The 25,365-nt window shown below is 35.7% G+C and overlaps 1 protein-coding gene and 1 long non-coding RNA gene across 2 annotated transcripts in view; one reads left to right on the top strand and one right to left on the bottom strand.

Annotated features, from left to right (window-relative positions):
• LOC127857600 (sodium-dependent glucose transporter 1-like) overlaps positions 1–25,365 on the top strand; it is a 152,255-nt gene that overhangs the window by 9,437 nt on the left and 117,453 nt on the right. The gene's annotated exons all lie outside the window — the stretch shown is intronic.
• LOC127857605 (uncharacterized) lies at positions 4,299–5,307 on the bottom strand. The gene is made up of 2 exons (XR_008038518.1): positions 5,055–5,307; positions 4,299–4,756 (listed from the first exon to the last, which is right to left on the bottom strand). It is a non-coding gene; the product is annotated as an uncharacterized LOC127857605 (long non-coding RNA).

Below are 25,365 nucleotides of genomic sequence, written 5' to 3'. Positions count from 1 at the left end.
ATTTGAACATATGTGCACTTTGTGACTGTCATGTTTACTGGTCATTTTGATAAAATTTTCAATATTTCTTACATGATGGAAACCCACATATTCCATCTACAATTTCTAACCATAATGTGACATACTACTACTACTACTACTACTACTACTACTACTACTACTTCTACTACTACTACTACTACTACTACTTCTTCTACTACAACTACTACTACTACTACTACTACTACTCCTCCTCCTCCTACTACTACTACTACTACTACTACTACTACTACTACTACTACTACTACTACTACTACTACTATTACTACTACTACTACTACTACTACTACTACTACTATAGCTACTACTACTACTTCTACTACTACTACTACTACTACTACAACTGCTACTACTACTACTTCTACTACTACTACTACTACAACTACTACTACTACTACTACTTGTACTACTACTACAACTAATACTACTACTACTACTTGTACTACTACTACTACTACTACTACTACTACTACTGCTACTACTACTACTTCTACTACTTCTACTTCTACTACTAGTACTTCTACTACTACTACTACTACTACTACTACTACTACTACTACTACTACTACTACTACTACTACTATGCATCATCGTAGTTTCACGAAATATAACGACAACAACAAAACATTCCAAATTATTCAATCGTTTCGCGTTGCACGCGTTATAATTTTCAGGTTTTAAAATCGTCAAAATATGCATACATTGGATATTTTAGAGTATAGTAAATGTTTAGTACTACTATTTCCTCACAAATATCATAACTAAAACGAAAATTTGCGAAACGTGAAAAGGCCCCTTTAAGACAACAAATGTAACTTGTGTTTCGTTATGAAATACCGTTGTCAGCTTGACATAATGTTGTGGTGAAAGTGAGTTGAAATGTAATTCGTGTTCGTAATAGAATTCAAATGTAAGCTTTAACGGTTTCTGTTGGGGATTTTACGAAAAATTTACATTCCACTGCTGTCGAAGAGTGTGTTTGTAAAGAGGTTACTGGACATCAATTTTTGATGTCTGATTACTTTTCCGTGTCCAATTCAACGATGCGATGGATCAAATAAGAGCTAAGTTCTGCAACGTTTGAGATAATGTCGCAATAATTGTTATCATCAATTATTTAGGCTACCAGTTGTTGGTCTACGTCGTTGACCTTGAATCAATTGAAATATGTGTAAAAAATGTAGTACGCCTTATATGACCTTATATTCTGGCTGTCCGGCCAGAGCAGTTTTTCTCACCGAGGCTGGATCAAGTTTATCTCTCGGCGCACGTGGGTTTGGTAAGTGGTCACCTCGCTGGAAATGTAGGATTTGTTGGGTCTAGTAAGTTGAATACTGGGATACTCGGGTTTCTTATACAATGTATACAATGCCGTCTTAAAAGCGGACGTAACTCATAAACATTGAAATACACACTATATATTTATATATGGACAGGGCCGATATTATTAAATATGCAGGACATGTACCGTCTTGTATGCATCGAATAATACGCGTACACATATATTGCTGATCAGTAAGGCATTAGGCAGACATTAAGGTCAATTTTAATTCATATGTATAGAATATATTGGTGAGAATTATTGTTTTCAAAAATATATATTAGTTGTGTTAAGTGCTATTCCATTCACAAACAACCTTGTATTAACCGACTACAAATGGTTGACGATTATGCGATTATACGATCGATTGTATCAATGCTAGATAAGTGCCTCCTGATGAAAGTTCAGCCGTATCGGAGAAAACAATTTTATAAACTGTCATGGTGAAGATAACACGTTATGGATATTTCAAACACTTAAAATATTGCATGAATGCCTCTTAAATATAAGTTGTAACAAGGCTTGACTAGATTAATGTATTTGGCAAATAAGTTTAATACATGAAAAGATATTTGATAAAGGTAGCGGAACATGCACAATGAGTAAGGCACTTTATTCTCAAACGGAGTAGTAAAGGGCGTGCATGCACAATTACAATATACTGTGTGTTAAATTAGTATGCAATTATCATGTATAATGTTATAATACGGAAAATAATATGAAAAAGGCATAGGTGGAATAACGCATTATTCATTTCGACGAGTTGTCTTGGTTACAGTCACAGCTGTCATTCAGCAACAACGTTAGCTTGTAATAGAACTGTTTGCAATAAAATAATACAGCAAACGTTTACCAAATGAAAAATCACCGCCGATTTTATAATTTATATGCTATTTTGGTCAGGATTCTGCTTTTCTTATTTTACGTTGGCAGTTTTCTTCTTATATGGAAACGATATAATCACTTTTCTTAAACTACGATACAAGGATACAATATATACGTTGTACGTTTTTATAATACATGATTATTTTGCAATTAGCATGAGTATTCTTAAACTATGATACAATGATAAAATGTAGACGTTATAGGTTTTGGCATTACATGTTTCTACACTGATTATTTGGCAATGAGCATTACTTCAATGGATAAATGTTCTGTTGCAAATTACAATAGAAAGCCTTGAAACTGTTAAAAGCAATGCTGTATTGATATTTTAATTAGATCACTTTACTATAATATAGACTTCTTATAAATAAAACAAAGTTGGATAATTATTTTTGAGCTCACTTATAAATAAAGTGCTTAGCGATGACACATTTAACAGACACAATTACATTTCAGCCACATTGACTCATACGTTTTGATCGCAATTTTCGTAAAGTTTACACCTATTAAATATTGATATATGTTTTCCCTAGAACGATACAAAATGACGTGTATTGATATTGAAAATATATCTAATTTTAAAACCTTGTGTTCATTACGGAAGTTAATGTCTTGTTAACAAATAGAAACCAATGCCTTGCATGCAACAGTTATTCATTATATGCAGTCGATATATTATGGAAACATATACGTTTGCAAAGCCGAAGAAGGACAACGATAACGAAAACATAAACGTTTATTTCGCCTTGATACAATCTCAAAAAATATCGCCCTATTGGCGCAAAAAGGTACTATGTGCCTTCTTATTTCAATGTCACGTGGTACCTTTTTGCACCAAGGGGACGATATGTAAGCAGTTTTATTCAATTATTAATGGATACTTTATTTATCACTGTATGATTGTATTTAAATTACATATTACAAATTAACCTTTAAGAGTCGGGTCTCGATTGATAACGTGATGATTAAATGAAACATGTTTAAACATCTTAGAGGGTACACGGTAGTGCGGTAGTCTAGTGGTAACACACTGGTGCACCATCTAGAGGTCCCCGGTTGAATTTCTGGCCGGGGCATTGGAAATTTCAGAAATGCTTTAAGTGTTTCCCACCCAACTAGAGATGTACTGGTATGAAACCCAGGAAATTATCGCGTGTATCGGTGCTATACACTGAGCACGTAAAAGAACCAAGGAATCTATTTGCAAAGAGCTAGGGTATCGCACCCGGATTCCTTGTATCACAATACATTCTTCAGCAAATAAAGACCCCATTGGAAATAAGTGCTTGCACTTTCATGGGTTATCCTTGACTGCAAGGTCAAAATAAATACATTCACATACATACACACATTCAGTTATTTATGAAAATAGAAACGGCGTTTAATTTTAGACGAGCGTGCGGTTAGTCTTACCGCAATTCAACTGGTTGAGATTGTGAGGTAAGTACGTGTTGTCATGCAAATACACGTTTCAGATAAAACAAAATGTTCAGAAAAAAGAAATATTGGATTCTCCCAATTTCTTTTATAAAATAGTATGGGGGGTGGGTAAATACCAATAGACACAAGACCAATATTAAAGGGGCCTTTTCACAGGTTTTGGCATGTTTTGAAGTTTGTCAATAAATGCTTTATATTAATAAATGTAAACATTAAATTTTAAAAGCTCCAGTACAAAAACAAAAATAAAATTTAAAAAAGGAAAAAAAGTAGCCAACAGCGAGGCTCGAACCAGTGACCCCCGGAATCCTGATGTAAAAACGAATTAGCCAACTGAGCTATCCTGCCAAGCATACATAAGATGCGTAACAGAAAATAGAGAAAACATAATAAAAAGGCACCTGTATAATATGTCAAGGAATTTTAAACAACTAGGAAGCAACAGAAGAATATATCACATTTTTTTCGCTTTAACATTGCAAAATAGATCAATTTCGATACTTTACAGATACGTTTTACAGACTTTGATGCCACATTTTTTCGAAATAAGTCAAGATATGAAATGACAGCTAATTGTTGGTGATTTAGAAAAAAGCAAAATAAACACACACTATTCAATAACATATATTATCATTTATTAAGGATACACACATTAAAAGAATGAAGCAATTTACTCTGCGCGAGCGTAATGACGGCACATATTTTTTTTACTATTTGCCAAGTAATTACATCTGGTTGACAATAAGGGACTTGAATACAATTCATTTCTTCGTGCCTAAACAAAGCGTTTCAGTTATATTGCTGTGATAAATATAACAACAGATGAGTCAGTAAGTTATAAAACTTCGTAGCAGCTGGTCCAAACATGTCTCTAAAACTATGAATTTCTGTCCAGAAATCTGGCACTTGCTTCCTTCCCACCCAATCTGATCGTCGTTGACATGAAATAGCTCCGATATAACACAACAGCTTTCATCTTCCGTGGACAGGTAGAGGCTTCGAGAGAAAGCTGTCCTTTTACATTCTTGTTGATGCCGTTGGTAAAAGCTAGTGCAAATAACATTGTCCCGCCTAAAAAAACAACGTTAAAACGAAACTTTACAAACAAGTCATTAAATTGACATCGTATAGAATCATGCACACTGTAAAATGATTGACTCGGTTGCAAGTTGCGTCTTAAATCTGGAATCGCACACATTCGTATAAAGTCAAATACAGTGTTATCATCCTCGAATATTTATTGTATCTTTCAAACGATGATAAAAAACAGTAAAATAAAGAAGGTTTAAGGTGTTATTTTGTTTTAGCAAAACGAAACGAAAACGTACTTTAAAAAAATTAGTTCAATATCTTTTTGTCCAATCAAAACCTTGAGAAGCTGCGATAGTAGCATTAAACTGTTTCATAAGGTCATCCGAACCTTGTACGCCTCTATCTCAGTCAGATTTATGAAATCAATGTGTTATTAACTTATAATCATCAAGGTGATATAAAGGACACATACCACGTTTGTTATGAAACTAAAGATATGAATGAGAAATGTCCCTTTTAAACATCATGAAATAAGTAAGGCGCATGTTCGACAACAGACACGGGGCCAACAAAAACACAGTGATGTTCTAAGTAAGAATGGAATGTAATTAAATGTAATAAATGTGCACAAAAGCCTATATATAGATCATCTGTCAACCGTACGTCAAGAACATTAGACCCAGCTAATAATTACACTCGTTTACCCCCGCTGTGAAAAATAGATTGTCGTTTTAGGGAAATTTCCATCTGTACAACATAATCATCTTTCATTCTGGCCCATGTTTGTGCAGCTTAGTATGTCATGCGTTCAATCGCTATTTTGAAACTTAAATCGTTAATCAAAATTGCAATATTCCGAAAAACTTGGCGTGAACCAGGGGACCACATAAGACGCGTTCTCGCGACAAAACTACATGATATGCACAAATATTGTGGCTCTCAATTACAATTAATTGTTTAGATGCTCACGTACACTAGCGGCTAAAAAGAAAAACATGTCTTCCTAAGTCTTTACGAACAGTTAACATGTTAAGTAGTTTTAACTCATTCTTACACATTTAATAAGTCTTTATTGTGACATTCGGCATTGAAATGCTCGACTTCAAATCCAAGGAATATTTCATAATATCCCGGCCTTTTGTTCAAGCCGTTGTGTTTTGTCCAATAGCAATTTTCTTCACTTTTTTTGTCCTTATGATAACCTACGTCCTAACATATTTTGCAACGAGTATCTATTATTCAAAATAATTTTACATTGACGACCAGTGCAAAAAATCATTTATTCGAGCTAGTTTATCTTTCAGGTCGACGAATGCATATACATACATCTCATCTGATGCAGTCATATATGATGTACAGAAACATACTATTTTTTAGTGATATTAAATCGATATCCTTAAGTTAAATGCTACTGTTTTGTTGTAAAAAACAATAAAGCGCCCGATGCAATACATTATTGTGTCTCTCGTGATCACTGGTAGGAGCCACTTTGATATTTACCTTGCGATTTTAAAAATATAAATTGTGGTTTCCTAGAAGAATAACCATTTGTAAGTTGTGTATTTTTATTGTCTTCAAGCATTAAATTATATTAATCAAATTAGATTATATAAACCAAATGATTTCCCACCGCCAGTGTATTGCATATTAGTAGTATGGTTTACTCGTGTGCTTGAAAACAAACGGAAACATTCCACATTTATTACGAAGATGGGATATTGAAATAACAGCATAAAGAACCGGTACCCTGATTTATAATCTTGGAAGTTTTCCAATACCCGGAAACATTTAAGAACCATAATAAGTCTGCATAATATACTTAAGTGCAAATTAAACAATCACTTTCCGTTAAGTGCTTTCAGAATGCGTTTATTAAAAACCTGCTTGGACATGACAAGCCAAAGTTTATTATTCAGCTCTTATCATTCGCATGGCAATATGAACCATCTATGTAAAATGCATAGTGCTTTATTTTCACTTAATAATATCAAAAAACTTAATTAAACAACTACTTTACATTAAAAGCCTTAAAACGCGTTTATTAAAAACCGTGTATGGACGGGACATGGAATACACTGAATGTTTAAATAATCGTTGATCATTTTCGAGATAACAAGAGTTCACCATTAAACATGTTTTAAAGCCTTAAATGCTCATTCTGTAACTTTTTTCTAAAATATTTTTCAGTCGGATTTGCGGAAAACACTGAAACACTATTCCCCATTGTGTTTACAGTGTGCTATATTAAATAAAGTTAGGTTCTCATGGTTACCTACAGCGTAAAATGCGGAAATAATTTAGTATGAAATTATGACAATCCCTTATTTCCCCTGATGGTTTCTGTTTCGACAAACAATTATTGTAGCTCAAATCTCTGGAGTCACTATTTTAAATATATACGGCATGTTTTGATAAAACGGAGCATATTGAACAGCGGTACAAATTTAACTGTATTTAATGCTAATTAGTAAACACGAATACCCCATTCAATAATTGAATAACACTAAGTGTACTAGTAAAGGTTTTAAATCAATAATAGTATTCACTATAGGTACCATTCAGACGCTTATTAATATTGACTACTGTAAGAATATGAAACAAATATCGTGCATATCAACGTATCTGACATTGATACATTCATGTGCTGTCTCAAATGGATTTTCGGATTTTGCTGACGATAAATCTTAATCTGAAGGATTGGACACATTTTCGCCCCACGATGTTTAACAATATAATCTATTTTTTTCATTTATGGATTATCATTGTCTTTAAAATATTAACCGTGATCAATACTTTAAAGTCTTATCGACAGACGGAAACTGTTCAAACAGAGATACCTTACGTGTCACCTTTTATGAAGTAACTTTAAGGTGGTGATGTAAATGACCATATACTTATATACTATTTGTACATATGCATTGTAAACTCTATGTCACTGTTTTGCTCACAAGAACAAAAAAACGCAAACGGACATATTTGTGATCGAAAGTCAAAAATCAAAATCAATTATAAATTGTCAATGTATGTTTCAAAAGCACAATGTAGAGGATTTAATCGCTGTCAGCAATACGTTCACTGATAATTCTTTATTATTTATAATTTTATATTTTTTTATTTATAATAAATTTATAATGATTTAAAGAAATTTCATCCAGACGTGACGCCATAAAAACGCTGAACCTAGGTGTTAATTTTGAATATGTCCCCATGTGTTTTCGACATTGTGAAGCAGTCTGCATGCGTTCACTTGACGACTCCACGCGTCTTTGGCGATCTAACCACGCTCTAGTTCTGCATAAGGATAATCGATATGTTATAATTAAACAACCTAAATGCCAATCATTTGTTTTGTAATTTCTCTGATATGTTCATTTTTCATATTTTCTATAAAATGTGTCGAAGATGATGCATCCTGTGGGCCTTAAATAAAAAGCTGTTTTGTGTGATGTGTCGAGCAATAATGCAACACGAGGATGTTAAGATGAGTTAGAATACCTGTGCTTGTTTATGAATAGTTGCATTCAAATTGTCTAGAGTTATTACACACATTTGTCTTTTTTCCCCATTTAAATCAAGATTTTAATTTAAGCGCTGCAATGACATGTGTTGGAGCATGGACTTGAACATCTCACAACGGCTACCTTCCCTATAAGTCAACCGCTGCAATGACATGCATTGGAGCATGGACTTGAACTCCTCACAACGGCTACCTTCCTTATAAGTCAACCGCTGCAATGACATGCATTGGAGCATGGACTAAAACTCCTCACAACGGCTACCTTCCTTATAAGTCAACCGCTGCAATGACATGCATTGGAGCATGGACTTGAACTCCTCACAACGGCTACCTTCCTTATAAGTCAACCGCTGCAATGACATGCATTGGAGCATGGACTAAAACTCCTCACAACGGCTACCTTCCCTATAAGTTAACCGCTGCAATGACATGCATTGGAGCATGGACTAAAACTCCTCACAACGGCTACCTTCCTTATAAGTCAACCGCTGCAATGACATGCATTGGAGCATGGACTTGAACTCCTCACAACGGCTACCTTCCTTATAAGTCAACCGCTGCAATGACATGCATTGGAGCATGGACTTGAACTCCTCACAACGGCTACCTTCCCTATAAGTCAACCGCTGCAATGACATGCATTGGAGCATGGACTTGAACTCCTCACAACGGCTACCTTCCTTATAAGTCAACCGCTGCAATGACATGCATTGGAGCATGGACTAAAACTCCTCACAACGGCTACCTTCCCTATAAGTCAACCGCTGCAATGACATGCATTGGAGCATGGACTTGAACTCCTCACAACGGCTACCTTCCTTATAAGTCAACCGCTGCAATGACATGCATTGGAGCATGGCCTTGAACTCCTCACAACGGCTACCTTCCCTATAAGTCAACCGCTGCAATGACATGCATTGGAGCATGAACTTGAACTCCTCACAACGGCTACCTTCCTTATAAGTCAACCGCTGCAATGACATGAATTGGAGCATGGACTTGAACTCCTCACAACGGCTACCTTCCTTATAAGTCAACCGCTGCAATGACATTCATTGGAGCATGGACTTGAACTCCTCACAACGGCTACCTTCCTTATAAGTCAACCGCTGCAATGACATGCATTGGAGCATGGACTTGAACTCCTCACAACGGCTACCTTCCTTATAAGTCAACCGCTGCAATGACATGCATTGGAGCATGGACTAAAACTCCTCACAACGGCTACCTTCCTTATAAGTCAACCGCTGCAATGACATGCATTGGAGCATGGACTAAAACTCCTCACAACGGCTACCTTCCTTATAAGTCAACCGCTGCAATGACATGTGTTGGAGCATGGACTAAAACTCCTCACAACGGCTACCTTCCCCATAAGTCAACGCTTACACGTCCCATTACAAGCTTGATGATTGTTTTTAACCCTTTTATTAAATTCAACGCAATGTTCTACACAATCAAACTAGTTAGAAGTTATATAGCACGTTTTTATATTGTTTACAATCCGAGCTGTATTTGAATAAAAGAAGAAAACCATACATTATATTAAAATAAAATATGTATCAAATTCATTATAATCATATGCTTGTAATGATAAGGGCTTTGCATTAACTCTGGATCAGCAGGTCTATCCTAGAAACGATAACGGAAATTGTCAATGGATCACGATCGCTATGGAAGGTGGACACAATTACGTTATCTAGGTGTATATGAGGATACGCTAAACACTTACATTCTTGTGTATCACAGTTATGTAATATTATCGAGCAGTAAATTGCGAACGCTTTATATAAAAAAAAATTATTTCATTATGCATTTCATAAACAATGATTTGCGGACACATACAAGAGTTCAATATTGTTTTTCCAAATAAAATATAATCATGGAATAATATTTGTTCAAGCTTATATGCTTATAAAAAAGGTAGGTAAACAAATATAATGCGATTGTTCATATAAGGGCAAGTTCTGCAACGTTAGAGATAATGTCGCAATTATTGTTTACCATCAATTGATTAGGCTATAATCCATATTGTTGACATTGACTCAAATGAAATCACGTACACGTGACCATATATTCTGGCTGTCAGGCCAGAGCAGCTTCTCACCGAGGCTGGATCAAGTGTAACTCTCGGCGCACGTGAGTTTGGTAAGTGGTCACCTCGCTGGAAATGTAGGATTTGTTGGGTCAAGAGTCTAGTAAGTTGAATGCTGGGATACTCGGGTTTGTTATACAATGTATACAATGCCGTCTTAAATGCGGACGGAACTCAAAAACGTTGAAATTATTTGTTTCTATATCGACAGAGCCAATATAATGCAATATGCAGGACATGTACCTGTCTCGAATGTATCGAATAATACGCGTTTACATGTATAGCTTATCTATTAGGCATTAGGCAGACATAAAGGGCAATTTTAATTCATATATCGAATATATTGGTGAGAAATATTTTTTTCTGCAATATAAAATAGTTGCTTTCAGTGTCAATCCATTCACAAACAACATTGTATTAACCAACTGCAGATTGTTGACAAGTATGCGTAACTCGTATGTTACATGAACTGTATTTGCCAAGTTGTGTCGTCTGTTATTTCATGCATAACGATCGATTTTACCAATGCTTGATAAGTTCCTTCTGATGAAAGTTTTTATTTTATTTTACGTTGGCAGCTTCAGTTTTCTCGTTATATGGAAACGATAAAAGCACTTTTCTTAAACTATGATATCATGTTTTTTTTTCGAAATACAACAAGGTATTAAATGACAGCCTTATGTTGTATTTCGACTTAGATCACTATTTGGACAATAACATGAAAATGAAATTCAGATTCAATCATACCAGTAGAACACTCATTACACTTACAATCATTGACGTTTATACAATTAAATCTTCCTCTTTCTATTTCTAAGTGATGCGGACACAATCGGAACCTACTCAATGCAACTCTATGCGCTTCATTTGCTATATAATTCAAGTAAACCTATTTCTTTTTTAAATGTGATAAAATATTTAAACTTACTGTGTGAATGTATACATTCAAACCAAGTTTCAATGTTATCGTCTCGGACTCTTTGTTTCAGCATATAATGTAAATACCCTCGTGATGCTGGTGCAACCACAAATTACTTAAACCAAGTGAATCAAGTGCTGATTTGACAGCATTTGGCCAACACAATTTCCTATCAAAATGTAAACATGCATCATCAATAGTTCAGATATTACATACTTTATTTATCAACGGTTTCTGTGACCTCATAACTTTACACCAATGGTTTAGAGCTCGTTCTTTACAAATGCCAGGCAACGGAAAGCAACCATGTTCAAATAGAACAGCAGCATTTGATGTTTGTTGACAAACCCCAAGTATAATCGTTTATCAATATTGCAATATTGCGACCAACTTGTCGTGAACCAGGACACCACATAAGACGTGTTCACACCAACATTACGCACACATAATTAAGTGATATTCACATATTGTGTTGCACAATTACATAATATTGATAAGATGCTCACGTACACAAGTAGATGAAAGACAAGCTCGCCTTCCGTTGAGTGTTGCGGTAAATTTTGTACATTCGGTATTTTTAACTCAGTCTTACACAGATTACAAGTCTTCGTTTTAAAATACTGCATTTTAATAATCCACTGCAATACCAATAAATATATCATAACTTCCTTGCCCCTCTGTAAACACCGTTATAGTTGTGTTCAAAGTCAATAGAGACATACAAACTTATTCTAAAAGAAGGTTCCCTGCGTTCAATATTTATTGTCCTACAGAGACCAGTACAAATAAAAACCAATAATGCGAGATTTGAATTCGACGAACACAGAATAACTCTCATCTGATGCACTCAGATAAGAGAAACAGAAACAAACCTTCATTTTTCTCATTAAGTGATATTAAATCGATATCCTTAACTTGACTGCTACTCTTTTGTCGTAGATCATTGTAGTGGGGTAGGGGTTCACATAACTAGAAACGCAGCCCAAGGTTCGATATTTATGTGACTGTCCGAATATCGGAATTCTCGTATATATGTATTTATACATATAACAGAACAAAGAAACCTAAAAAAAACAACAAAAATAACACACTTTACACATTTCACAACCTTCCAAATATAAATACATTATTTCAAAATAATATTAAATTCATTTTCATTGCAGATAAGTAAATATATGCAAATACAAATAACTTTAAACTTACCAGGTTGGTAGAATATAATAAAAGTTGCAATACAAGTTTGTCCCGCGACAGCTAGAGAGCAAAAGAAAGCATAGTCAGTAATTTTCTCTGAATTTCACAAAGGGTTTTGGAACTGACCAATAAGAATCTTGTTTCTTTGAATTCTCTCATTCTCACTGGACAAAACACATATGACATCACGGTACACGGTTGGACGCACACAGGACAAGGGACTGAATCCCACAAGAGAAGCAAATGGACACCTACAAGACAAGGGGCACAAACACCAGCACAGAGACACAGACACACGCAGCAACACAGAATGACCTATCCTACACAGTCCCTCCCTTCTTCAAAATGTCTCCAGACATTTAAACTTTAAAATAACTGATTCCCAGAACAGGAGGTATTTTGTAATTACCACCATTACAACAATTACAATTTAATAGAATGCACGAACTAAGTGAAAGATAAATAGGGCAGGCCTAACTGAAAAAAAACAACCTCGAACCTCGAATAACACTTAACACATCAATGATACACATAAGTACGCAGTACTATTATGAAAAACATAAAAGTCAAAGGGGAGTAACTAATGTTAAACTTAAATGCAATCTTTAGAAGAGTTGCCTCCCATGTAACATGACCTTAATTCATAAAGAAAAATGTAACAAATGAAAAGACAAAATTAGAAAATGTTTAAAAATTATAAAAACTTTAATCTGATGCACAAACCGACAAAAGTTTATAACAACATAATATGGATTTCATACAATTCAGATGAACAATTCTCATAGTAAATATTATTTTAATGAAATAGACGAATGCAAATAGTTATGGTGTCTCACTATAAAATCATTGAACAAAAAAAATAAACTTTCACCACTTTTATTAAAGAATGATACAATTTTTGTACAATATTTACATTTTAAGAGACATCTATAACACTATTTGGATTTATTTGGAGCTGTTAACATCTTTTTTTCAAAGATATTTCCCAAATAAAGTAGAAATTGATCTTGAAACAATTTTTAGATCAAGACTTGCACAAAAAAAATTGTTGCACATACAAACATGACAATTTAATGATTTCAGAATATAAATCTGCCGCCTGTACAAATTGCCATTTGCCAAACCGGTCTGGTGGGCGACGTTGGCGTACGTGTCTGTTAGGTGGGAGATTCTCATGTATAGACGGGGTAAGAGAACTACTGCTGGAACTTGATTTGTGGGAGAGAGGTGAACCCAACGGACTGTCTGCAGGAGTGGAATGACTGCCTGTGACTGACTGGTTGTTTGGACGTACCTGACTAGGCTTTGGAATAGAACCAGTAGAGTGAGATGGAGAAGAATGAGAAATGGCAGGGGTACTGATGCTGGTCACTGGGCCTGGAATTACAGCAGTACGAGTGTTAGTATTCCTTCTCTGTGGAATCCTATATATTTGTACATCAGATTCAGAACTTGAGCTCCTGTCACTATCACTACCAGAATTTTGACTAGGCTTTGAATACATTCTGACCTTGCGGACAGTTTGTATTTCCTGTTCAGGTTCTGGATTGGAGACAAATGGTAGTAACATGTTCCTGTGCAGAGTTCGAATAGGTCCCTTGCGGTTCTCTCTCTGTACTCTGTACACAGGCTGGCCTTCATATGGGATATCTAGAACAATGTAGGGTTCTCTCTCCCATTTGTCAGCCAATTTATGTCTGCCTTGCAGATTGACTTGTCTAACAAGTACTAGGTCATTAATGCAGATCTGATTCTGTTTAACTTTACTGGCAAACAGAGCTTTGTTTTGTGCTGCACGCTTTTTTGCGCAATCACCAGCAACTCTGTATGCGAATTTGAGGCGTTCCTGCAATTTTGAAATGTATGCAGAGTGACATGCCTCTCCTTCATTTCCTGGGGTTGTGCCAAGATATGCATCAACCGGTGCCACCCGAACATTAAGAAATGTGGGGAATACCCAGTGGAGCTGCTCTTTGTAGCATTGTATGCCTGTACCAATGAAGAGATGTAGTCTTTCCAATTTGACTTCTTCTCATCACACAGAGTACCCAACATGCGGAGCAAGGTACGGTTAAACCGCTCTGCTGATGGATTACCCATGGGATAAAAAGGTGTGGTCCGGGTCTTCCGAACATTTGCAAGGTTGCAAAGTTCTTTGATGACCTTACTCTCAAAATTTCTGCCTTGATCAGAATGGAGTTGCTCAGGAAATGAATATTGGGCAATAAAATGTTCAAACAAGGCTTTGGCAGTTGTGGTCGCCTTCTGATTGCGACAAGGGATTGCCTTGGCATAACGGGTAAAATGGTCCGTTATAACAAACACATCCTCAAAACCACCTTTACATTGATAAACTTTGAGAAAATCAATGCAAACAAGTTGCATTGGCCTGGGGGTCTCAATTGGAACAAGATTCGCAGAAGGAACGATTGGTGTTTTCCTGAAAATACAACTCCTACAGTTAGAAACATGGCTGTTGATGCACTGTTCCATGCCTGGCCAATAAAAACGCAGTCGAGCAAGCCATAGAGACTTGTCGCGCCCTGGGTGGCCAACATCATCATGCACACCCCGACATGCTATTAGCTATTAAGCGATACGAGTATTGCACCACGAGTTGTCTGACTTGTTCACCATCTAATATGCAATTGCGATACACGACTTCATTAATAAGTGATAAGCGATCAAAATCCCTAATCAATGTTTTGACACCGACTGATAGATCCTTAAACTCTTTCGATTTTGTACCACTATGAACCATGTCAATGACTTTTGAAATGTCACGGTCACCTGATTGTTCTTTTGACCAATCAATTTGGTTTACTATACTAGCCGAAGGTATTGCATCCACAGTAACCATCTGTGAAGCAGACATACCTGCCAGACGTTCTACGGCTGGAAGCTGAAAAGAAACAGACTCACAAATAGCTTAAATAGCATCAGAGAACAACCGTGGTCTCCGGCTAAGACCATCGCAATCTGAATTGAGTTTACCAGCTTTGTAGGTAATGTCAAAATTGTACAGTGATAAAGCAGCGACCCATCGCTGACCGGTAGCATCAAGCTTTGCTGTTGACATGACATATGTTAAAGGGTTATTGGTAGTTGTAACAGTAAATGTTGTGGCATACAAATAGTCATGAAATTTGTCTGTTATAGCCTTTTTCAGTGCAAGGAACTCCAATTTGTGTGCAGGATAGTTGCGCTCACTGCGACGGAGACCTCGGCTTGCATAAGCTATAACACGCTCAGATGAGTCTTCCTGTTGCTGTAAAAGCACAGCCCCTAACCCAGTACCAGATGCATCAGTATGCAGAATGAAGGGTTTAGTGTAGTTCGCAAAGGTTAGTACAGGGGGAGAAGTTAATTTGGACTTGAGTGTGTCAAAGGAGACCTGCTGGGCATCGCCCCAGGACCAAGAAATGGGGGTTTTCCTTTTACTTTTAGTAGATGGACTGTGCCCTTCTAAAAGAGAGTTTAGTGGCCATTTTGGCATAGTCTTTTATGAAACGCCTGTAAAAACGTGCAGTTCCAAGAAAAGATCTTAACTGAGTAATGTTTGTTGGGACAGGCCATGACGTAATGGGAAATGTCTTTTCAGGGTCAGTTGCAATACCTTGATCTGAAATAATGTGCCCCAGATATGTCACAGAGTTGTTGAAAATCTCACATTTAGCACCTTTAAGCTTTAGGCCATGCGCCTCAAACACTGAAAAACGGAAGCTAGTCGCTCAAGGTGGGATTCAAACGTATCTGAAAACACCAAAATGTCATCAATAAATACCAGGCACTCATGTAAGAGTAAACCACTCAAACATTTTTCCATACAGCGCTGAAATGTTGCGCCTGAATTCACAAGGCCGAAAGGCATGCGTTCACACTCATAAAAACCTAAGTTGCGAGCAGAAAATGCTGTTTTTGCCTTATCTTCTTCTGCCATTTCGATCTGCCAATATCCGGATTGAAAATCAAGCTTCGAAAAATATAAAGAACCTACAAGTAGATCAACGGTATCATCGAAACGAGGAAGCATGTAGGCATCTTTCCGTGTCCTGGAATTTAACATCCTGAAATCCAGACAAAAGCGAAGGGAATTATCTTTCTTTCGTACCAACACACAATTTGATGAATAAGGAGAGTTGCTTTCACGGATGGCTCCACATTCAAGCATCTCCTTAATATGTTGACGCACTTCCTCATACATGCCAGGAGGAATCCTGCGGTATGGCTGCTTGAAAGGGACATGGTTGTCAAGAGTTATATGATGTTTAACCAAATTACAATGGCCAATATCAGAAGGGCCTGTCGAAAAAACATGTTTCCAATTTCCAAGGACTTGCCGAGCTCTAACAATCTGTTCAGGTGTCAAATTAGAAGCATCAATTTTGATAACCAATTCATCCAGAGTTTTGGGAACCTGTGAAGTCTGATTTACTGAAGGCGAAAAAGGAGAAGAAGTAATGTCATCAACCACAGTGACTTCATTAACAACACAAATAGGAGTCTTTTGCTTAATGAAAACTGATTTTACGGTCATGTTACACACTCTAACGGAAATTTTGGCATACTCGCCATGTTGTGGAAGTTTTACCACAAGAGGTCTGACAATCAATGGACTATCATCTGAAAGATTTTCGGTGACAACTTTCTGAATGGTGTGGCTAATCTCTCTCACATTTCCACTAAATGAGATAGACTCAAAAGGTTTCACTTCAGCCGTGTGTTCATTGGTGAAAAAACAGTTGCTTGTTTACAAACCAAAGTGTCAAAGGCCATCTGCCAAGCATCAGGTACCTCTAGTTCAGCTGAGACTGACTTACATCGACGGATGATATTAGTGCCCAAAATAACAGGACAAAATGAACTAGACTGGGTGTCTGGAACAACTAAAACAGGCAAAGCTAAATCAAAATTCAACCGGGGAATAGAAATGGAGGTTTCAATAAAACCAAGTATTTTTAACTGGTTTCTATTTGCAACAGAAACATTCAAATCAATACGCAAGTTGGATACATCACAGGGAGGAGGTTTATTTGGAAGAGACTGGTAAAATGAATTTGATACAGTAGAAACCATGGAACCAGTTTCAAGTAAAGCAACAGCAGGAACTGAATGAAAAACAATAGTGGTTTGATTAGAATCACCGACCAAACGATCTGCAACAGAAGAACTTGTTTGAGAAACATATGAAACATTGGAATGGCCTTGATATTCACCTACCTCCGGGCGGCCGCTAACAGAGGTGGTTAAACTTTTGGGTACCTGATTCCTCCCCTACCTCTGTAGCCATTTCCTCGCCCGCGAACATTGTTGGGTTGATGATTATTCTGCTGCAAGGTAGGAAATGGAGGGTACACAGATTGCTGGACCTTAGGCCGCTGTGAAAAAGAAGGTTGTATAGACATAGAATCCAGTCTCTTCATAATATCATCAAACCGCTGGTCCACATTGGATTGAATCCCTGAAACCAGATAATTGAATTTTAACTCTAAATCTTTGAGTTGTTTTTGCATATCCGGAGGTTGAATATGAACATTTGAATGGGCCCTAGTTTTTGGAGGGTTGGACATCTTTAGTTCTCTTTCAACCTGCCGGATATCCTTATGAAGCTGGTCATATTGTTGGGAAGAATCGAGCTTATGCCGAGTGCTGCTCTGTAATGCCTCTGAGTGAAGGCCTGACCACAAGCGCTCGCACATAAGCTCATTCTTTGCTGAGCGAGGAAGGTGACCACCTTCGAACGCCTGCTCCAGAATGGCCTCCAACCTACATCCAAATGAAGTAACTGTTTCTTCAAGCTTTTGGGAGGCATTGAAAAATTCCTTCATGGTGATACCCTTACGGGCTGGCTCAGCAAAATTAACATCTAATTTTTGAAAAATCAGATCAACAGAGGCTGAGTCACCCAAAGAAACAACAAGTTTTCCGGCCGTTCCCCCCAAAGAATTTCTGATGGCCTGAAGAACTTGTGACGAAGTGTAAGTACTATCTTGCATCAGACACCTCACTTCGTGACGCCATACGTAGAACGTTATCTCATTCCTAGGAACCGGATCTTCCCCTGAAAATAAGGGTATTTTAGGAATGTGGCCACTTGACAAGAGAACAGGTTGGTTTCCAGAAGGGGAGGAAGGGGGTTGGATTGGTGTAGAGACAAATGGCAAATTTTTTGGTTTTGTTCCTACTTAATTTGCAGCATAAGGGGTCCCCTTTGGATAAAATTGTATTTATTGGATAGTATTTCCAACATTTCTTCCTCAGTTGGCCTTCCCCCAACAGCACCTTGCTGTTCTTCCATATCCACTATGGTATGATTCATATTCAAATAAAATAAAAAAACAATAGACAGAAATGAAAAAAAATACTGTAGCTACAAGGGCAATGTAGAAATTTATATAAAAGCAAATCAATTTTTAAATCCCAAATAATGAACTTTGTGGCACTCAGGTCCTCAACTGCGACCTAAATTAATAATAGCTGACAAGAATGACTATTACATTTTGGCACAGCAACTCTTGAGCTGTAAATTAAATGAAATAGTTATACAATACAAATATCAAATTAAAATACCTGAACTTTCCCTTAGATAAGTGAAAATGTCATAAAATTTTCGCTTGAAAACAAAATAACTATACGCTATTAACAAAATCTTATGTGGCACTTTATATTTATAAAAAAAAACTGTTTGGGAGACACTATTTCTAAATGTTAAATAAAATGTGAACAGTTTAATTTCACTATTTTACCAGAAACAGTTGAATGTCCTTATATTTACAAATGCGAACTCGTTTATAATACAAAAATCTATAAACAAATACGGGACTTGCAAAATATATCAACACAATAATTCACAAAACAACACAGCTACTAAACTTAATCACTGAACAATGAAAATGGACAACACAACACTGAACTATGACAAATCACAACACTCTCACACGGTGCCAAAAAAATGGAAAATATTTTAAACACAACAAATGGTTCAAAACAATACAATTTCTCGTTTGAGAATTTGAAGGTAACTGAAGAATTTCAATCAATATTTACAGGAAAAACACACATTAATACAGAATAGGATTTTTTTAATGTCTTTCTACAACACAATATATGTTGAATACCTCTAAAATAATGCAGTTGACACAGTTTTAAAATCACAAATCACTCGGAAGAATTTCTAACCTTGCAATGACAAATATTTCCGGGTCGCGAAATTATGTGACAACTCAAAGAGTCCAAGTTTTAAAAAAATCAATAAAATTACGATATAGGTAAAACAATAAAATTAAAAGCAGTTTTAAACACAAATTTGAATTTAAACTTACAATTTATACCCCCAATTACAGCGATCTGAGATAAAAAAATTGCTTTCGTTAGGTTTGTTTGTATGTGTCACCGGAAAGGAACTTTTTACGTATCAATGCACATAAAGTTAGCGTAAACCGTCAACAATAAAATAGTGCAAGAAACAAAGTAAAAAAAAAATGAACGATAATTGTAGCAACTTACGTTTCCATCCACAAATCCACAAATCACATAAAATAATTTACACAAAAAGAATTTTTAGCACAATGTCACAATACAATACTCTTCGTCAGGAAACTGACAAGGTCACAGTTCACTTCGTCGCGTGAGGTACACGAAACACACGTCGCGAAGAAAATGAAGAAATAATACAACTTTAAAGTTAGCAAGTTCGCTGAAGAACTTCAATCACAATTGGCGAATTTTCTGGTCTTTCCACGAAGAAAAACGAAGAAAAAAAAAACACAATGCACTTTAGAGTTAATAAGTTCGTTAAAGAACTTTCAACAGAGACAAAAAAAATTCACTCGGTCTCGGAGGAACTACACGAAACAGTCCATGGCGCCGGCAAGAGGTCTTCAACCTCTGTGGGCTTCCGGGGGGGGGTCCTTAACCGACACTGCTCCGTCAGTGGTCCGCACGTGGTCACAACGTGGTGTCGGAAATATCTCCAACCTGGTTTCTAGTCGTTTTGCGTCGGGGAGCCAAATGTAGTGGGGTAGGGGTTCAAATAACTAGAAACGCCGCCCAAGGTTCGATATTTATGTGACTGTCCGAATGTATATCGGAATTCTCGTATATATGTATTTATACATATAACAGAACAAAGAAACCTAAAATAACACAAAATGACACAATTAACACATTTCACAACCTTCCAAACATAAATACATTATTTTAAAATAATATTAAATTCATTTTCATTGCAGATAAGTAAATAAATGCAAATACAAATAACTTCAAACTCACCAGGTTGGTAGAATATAAAAAAAGTTTCAATACAAGTTTGTCCCGCGACAGCTAGAGGGCAAAAGAAAGCATGGTCAGTAATTTTCTCTGAATTTCACAAAGGGTTTTGGAACTGACCAATAAGAATATTGTTTCTTTGAATTCTCTCATTCTCACTTGACAAAACACATATGACATCACGGTACACGGTTGGACGCACACAGGACAAGGGACTGAATCCCACAAGAGAAGCAAATGGACACCTACAAGACAAGGGGCACACACACCAGCACAGAGACACAGTCACACGCAGACACACAGAGTGATCTATCCTACATCATAAAAAAGCGTCCGATGCAAGACCGAATTTTGTTCCTCATTAACATATGTTGGGTTCCATTTTTACCTTAACATTTCGATCATCATAATTTAAATGTTGTTTATAAGAAGAATAACTATTTGTAAAGTGTGTAGTTTATAGTCTTCAAACATTGAAATATACTAATCAAACTATTTCCAAGCATTGTGTTGCATTTGTGAAGCATGGTTTACATATGTAATTGAAAACAAACAGTAACTTACCATAATTTATTACGAAGATATGATACAGATTAGGAAAATGAAATAACATTATACGACCTGTTAGCACGTAACCTGGTTTTTAATCTTTATAGAGAGCCCGGATATATTTTATTAAAACATTTAATTTGTATCATATACTTAAGTGTAAATTAAACAATAACTTTCCGTTAGGTATTTCCGAATGCCTTAATTAAACACCTGTTTGGACATGCCACGCCAAAGTTTATGGGTTATCTTTTATCGTTCGCATACCAATGTTAACTCTCAAAATAAAATACTTAGAGCTTTATTTTCGGGATAAATGTACAGGAAAACAACTTAATTATATCAACCACTTAAATTAAACAATTACTTTCCCCGTGGAATTATAGTGTGCGTTTATTAAAAAACATGTGTGGACAGGAAATGTCATTCACTGTTCATCATTCTTGTTATAACATGAGTTCATTATAAAACATGCTTTAAAGCATTAAATGCTCATTCTTCAACGTCTTTTGTTTCGACAAAATGTTTCAGTCAGCTTGCCATTTTCTTGAAAATATTGTTCACCCTTATGTTTACAGCGTTTTTTAATAAATAAAATTCAGTTCTCATGATTAGATAATGAAATGTGGTTATTATAATGTATTAACTGTGTTTTCTTTATTTCTGCATTTTTCAGGGTCGACAAATTATTGTTTTAATTAAAATCTGAAGACACTATTTTCAATACATGAGGTATGTTTTAATTAAACGAAGCATATTGAACTGTGGAATACATTTATAAGTACAAAATCCAAATAAATGTACTTGTTGAGATTTTCAATTACAGAACAGTATTTACTATTGATACAACAATCATTTCCCACGCTTATAAATATGCTATATTGAGCGGATATACAAAAACTATCGTGCATAAACTTATCTAACATAGATAAATTCATGTTCTGTAACAGATGGATTTTCTAATTTTTTGACTATAAATCTTGATTTAAAGGACTTGAAACACTTTTGTCCCACGATGTTTAATGATATAATCTATTTTGGATTGGTTTTGTCTTTAAAATATTAACCGTGCTAAATACGTTCAAGTTTTATCGATGTTAACTGTTTAAACTCTAACCTCCGAATTTAAGAAGTACCGGCAACATGGTGAGGTAATTGACCGTAACGAAATGCTGATAACTTGTCTTTACGACATCAAAATGTTTAAAATACAAACTTATTGTAAGAGACTTAGTAGTTCCTTCGGTTGATCTGTGTGAGAACAATCATTAATCATCAATCCTTGTAAAAAAAATATGAAAATATTAATATTATAAACACTTCGTAAACTTATTGAAGCGCAGTAGTCTTTACATGTGTTTAACTTAAGTACCGTATGTCAATCATTTGTGTCATGTCATATTTTCTGTCAACCTATCATTTTTCGTAGACGATGCATTGAGTCTCAAATACTATGAGGTGCCCAGTTTCAATGTAAACAAAAAAAGAACATAATGCTAAGGTATAAAAGGTGTGGTAAATTCAATAACATGTATAAATGGACGTATTGATATAGGACGGGAATCTTGTCCGTTTGCTAGGTACAGCGTTAATCTCGACAATAAATATCTAAACTCGGCCGTTAATGAAAACACTCGGCCAATATTAAACAAAAATGCGGCTACTACGGAATTTTTTTGGCGAAACATCAAAATGCACGATAAGCTCGGTCAACACCAAATAAAACTTTTCGTAATTCCATTTATAAATGCTGAACTAAGGAATCGTTTGTGTTCTACAACTTTAAAATGACAACCACACATAAGAAAGTGAAAGAGAAATGAATAGCCTGTTTAACATGTGACCGGTTGCACGTGATTTTGTTTTGTCACTCGAAATATGTTTCAATTTAGCGTATGCTCATTATTTTGTTGCAATGAACGATGTCTTCGTTAAGACTTGATGAACATGCGAACGGATATGGAATCGCTGTGAACACCAACAGCTCCAACTTCAGACATGCGTTGTATAGCACTGTTGCATAATGTGTATTTGCTATAAAGGGCTTTATGTTTACTTTGCTTACGTAAAGCGATTACACGTTTGTTATATTGGGTTTATTTTTCAAATAAGCTAAAAATACTTGCAATACTTTGGCCATTGTATTTATTGTTACATCGGTTTACTGTCAGGATATGATGAACAAACAATACTCAAACCTTTATACACCACCATAATTTGTCGACCAAACAAATCATGTTAAAAATAAACTATATTTATATATTCGTTCATGGAAAAGTTCGTTGTCAGCAGTCCGCACAGGCTAATCAGGGACGACACTTCCCGCGTTAATGGCATTTTTAGTTTCAAGGAAGTCCCTCCTTACCGACTATCAAGTTTAGGCGGAAAGTGTCGTCCCTGATTAGCCTGTGCGGACTGCACAGGCTTATCTGGGACGACACTTTACGCACATGCATTATGACCAGCTTTCACAGAACAAGACACATTTAATGCAGTCATTTTTTTGTTTCATTAAGTCGCAATACGTTGTTTTGTATTTGTCGAAATTATATCAATTTTCGTTTTTATCTCTGTTTAAAAAAATATTGATGTAAAATCTTGAATATTTTGTATAGTACAAAACTTGTCAACTATTATGCCTTCTAGATTTTGCACAAATACGTATTGCGTCATTTTGCGATAAAATATGAAGACAACCATTTCAAATATTTTCCTTCGTTTGAAATATCGAGGTTGTCAAAGACAAAATCAAAATCTTCTTGATAACTTTTATACTTATCTGCTTTGTAATGCTTTGTTCATTTTAATGTATAAATGTTGATGATCATCGCTCTCGGAAACCGAGCTTAATGCACGTGAGAAATGTGTCGTATCAGATTAGCATGTGCAGTCCGTACGAGCTTGACAGGAAAAACATTTTCCGATTTTATTTCATTTTTGTTTAAAGGAAGTCTCTCTAAAGTCTCTCTCCCTGATTAGCCTGTTCGAACCTCTCAAACTTAACTGGGACGACACTCTACGCACATGCATTAAACTGTTATCCCGGATCGAGGTTCGTTTCTATTTTATCACCTTATTAAGGTTGTGAGACACGAAGCTATTTTTAGTGAGGTCGCTTTCTTGACGATCGACTATCAAAGACAAAACAAAATTAAATTAACCATAATACTTTCATGCCTTACTCAAAATAATTGATTTGTTAACTTTACGGGACCAAGAAATATTATAATGTTGTTTATTAGTTGAATTCATATTGGCTTTTATATTTTTTATATTCCCTGTTTATATTCCCATGCAAAATGCTTTGAAAATGTACACCATAATACCTATTAAGAGATATCTTAATTTAAAACGAAAATTGAATATTGTTGCAAGAGGAAGCAATTGTTCCATGCAATTAATTTCAGAAGAATAATTATTATTTCATTAATATTGTAATATGAAGGCGATATTACTGATAAAGCATAGGAACAATAGCATTTAAGCTAAGATGATTTCAAGACATTATTCTAAATGATGCAGGAACACAGTTTGACAGGTCGCGAAATTATGCAAAATTTACCTGAATAACATTCCAGCCACACTGGATCCACTACCGTTTTTATTACAACTCAGAAAGATAATAAGGGTTAAAAACTTATTAATTGCCGTTAGGAATTGCATTTGTAATGCGTAAATCCTCCATGATTTAGAATTAGTTTTGCTTTCGGTGCTCATTGTAGCTTGAAAATATTCAAAGTTGTTCTTTATGTTCATTCGTTCTGACTGCCATAACTTTAAATGTCGCTTTTATGATTTTTGACTGGCGCGACTTTAAAATTATGGACCAACTCCATTAGGTCAACCAGAAATTCCCGAAAAGCTGACAGTTCACAAAGACCGGTCCAGAACAGCTTTTAAATGCAGTTGTTGGCCAAATTCAATCACTTGATCGGAAAGATTGACATTTTTCACATTTAACTGACTGATATATTCTTTCACAAAATACTATCTTAAACATTTGAAATTTTATCTTTTCTGCTCTAACATATCGTGAATAACAGCGATGTGACAGAGATTTTTTTAAATGAGAATCTCCCGCGATTTCACGGTCACATGACGTTATT

This window comes from Dreissena polymorpha, chromosome 14 (assembly GCF_020536995.1).
Source record: "Dreissena polymorpha isolate Duluth1 chromosome 14, UMN_Dpol_1.0, whole genome shotgun sequence".
NCBI classification, from domain to species: Eukaryota; Metazoa; Mollusca; class Bivalvia; order Myida; family Dreissenidae; genus Dreissena; species Dreissena polymorpha.
This window is presented reverse-complemented; position numbering and strand designations above follow the sequence as displayed.